Source organism: Magnolia sinica, chromosome 4 (genome assembly GCF_029962835.1).
Source record: "Magnolia sinica isolate HGM2019 chromosome 4, MsV1, whole genome shotgun sequence".
Taxonomy (NCBI): Eukaryota; Viridiplantae; Streptophyta; class Magnoliopsida; order Magnoliales; family Magnoliaceae; genus Magnolia; species Magnolia sinica.
In genome coordinates, this window is record NC_080576.1 from 90,433,208 (window position 1) to 90,434,813 (window position 1,606).

General features: G+C 40.0%; 1 non-coding gene across 1 annotated transcript; it reads right to left on the reverse strand.

Moving 5' to 3' along the window:
• Nucleotides 1–914: 914 nt before the first annotated feature.
• Nucleotides 915–1,021, reverse strand: LOC131244665 (small nucleolar RNA R71). Its single transcript, XR_009170445.1, has one exon. It is a non-coding gene; the product is annotated as a small nucleolar RNA R71 (small nucleolar RNA).
• Nucleotides 1,022–1,606: the final 585 nt, after the last annotated feature.

The following is a 1,606-nucleotide window of genomic DNA, read 5'->3' on the forward strand; positions in this document are numbered from 1 at the left end:
ACTAACCTTCCTATTTCGTAGGCCTTTAAGATAGAAATTTCTAATTTGGTAAGCTCTTTCCCTACTTCCTATCTTTCAGTTCTCTTTTAGTAATCTACTTTCTAGTTCAGGACTCTCTTAATTTATTTTAGAAATTTTCACTTTCTTTTAGGAATTCTTTCTTTTAGAAGCTAGTTCACTTCTATCTTTCTTTTAAAGAATTGTTCTTCTCTTTTTAGAATCTAACTTATTTTATTTTGCAGGTTTTAACTCAGGTTTTAACTCAGGACTCCAATTTGGTAATTTCTTTCCAACTCTCTCTTTCTTGCTAGATTTTCCTAGGGTTAAGTTTTGAATTGAGGGCTGCGAGTGTTTTCATGCCCAAGTGGGCCCGTGACGACACTCGACGTCTCTTGACTGAAGGAGGATTGGTTGAGGGGTTGACTATCCATCGCAGGATTAGACACCGATCGAAATCCCCTGAGTTAACTGAAGTTATGGCTGAAGACCAACCTCCTCCACTTCCACCTAGGGTGGAGGATACCCAAGATGAGAATGAGGTGCAACAGGCACCCCCGCCTCGTACTTTACGAGATTATCTACAACCGGCGGGAGTGAGTATGCCCTCATACATGATTTTTCCTGAAAATACAGGACAAATGGACATCAAGCCAGGAGTTATCCAACTCCTTCCCAAATTCCATGGACTTGAATCTGAAAGTCCATATTTACATTTGAAAGAGTTCGATGAGATAATAGCTACATTATGTTTTCCTAATGTATCTGAGGATACAATTAGGCTGAAACTCTTTCCTTTTTCCTTAAAAGAGAAAGCTAAGACGTGGTTACATTCACTGCGTCCTAGATCCATTGGCACATGGAACGACATGCAGAGGGAATTCATAAAAAAATTCTTCCCACATCATAAAACAATTACCCTCAGAAAAGCGATCATGAACTTTGCCCAAAAGGAAGATGAAACATTCTTCCAATGTTGGGAAAGGTTCAAAGATTTGGTCAGTTCATGCCCACAACACGGATTTGAAACGTGGCGCATTACAAATTTTTTCTACGATGGACTGACATCTTCCATGCGCCAAATGGTCGAGACAATGTGTAATGGAGAGTTCATCAACAAAGATGTTGACGAGGTATGGGATTACCTCGATAGTCTCGCTGAAAAAACACAATCATGGGACTATTACCCACTGGCGAACACCACGTCTAGGCCGACTCAATTAAAGGAGAAAGGTGGATTATATCTCTTGAAAGAAGAGGATGATCTCAAGTGTAAAGTGACTACGCTCATAAGGAAAGTTGAGGCCATGGAAGGAAAGAAGGATAAGGTCAATGAAGTTGTTTGTGGCATCTGTGATTGTAACATTCACACAACTGAAAACTATCCTACAATATCTGCCTTTCGAGGAGTGTTGAATGAACAAGCCAATGCTGTAAATAATTATCAAAGACCTTTTACTGGACCCAACTCCAACACATACAATCCTGGCTGGAAAAATCATCCAAATTTTAGTTGGAGGAATGGACAAACGGCGACTCCTCCAGGTTTCTTCAATCAAAATCCAACTCAAGTGAAACCTCAAGAGGAACTGGTTCAAAATCCCATACA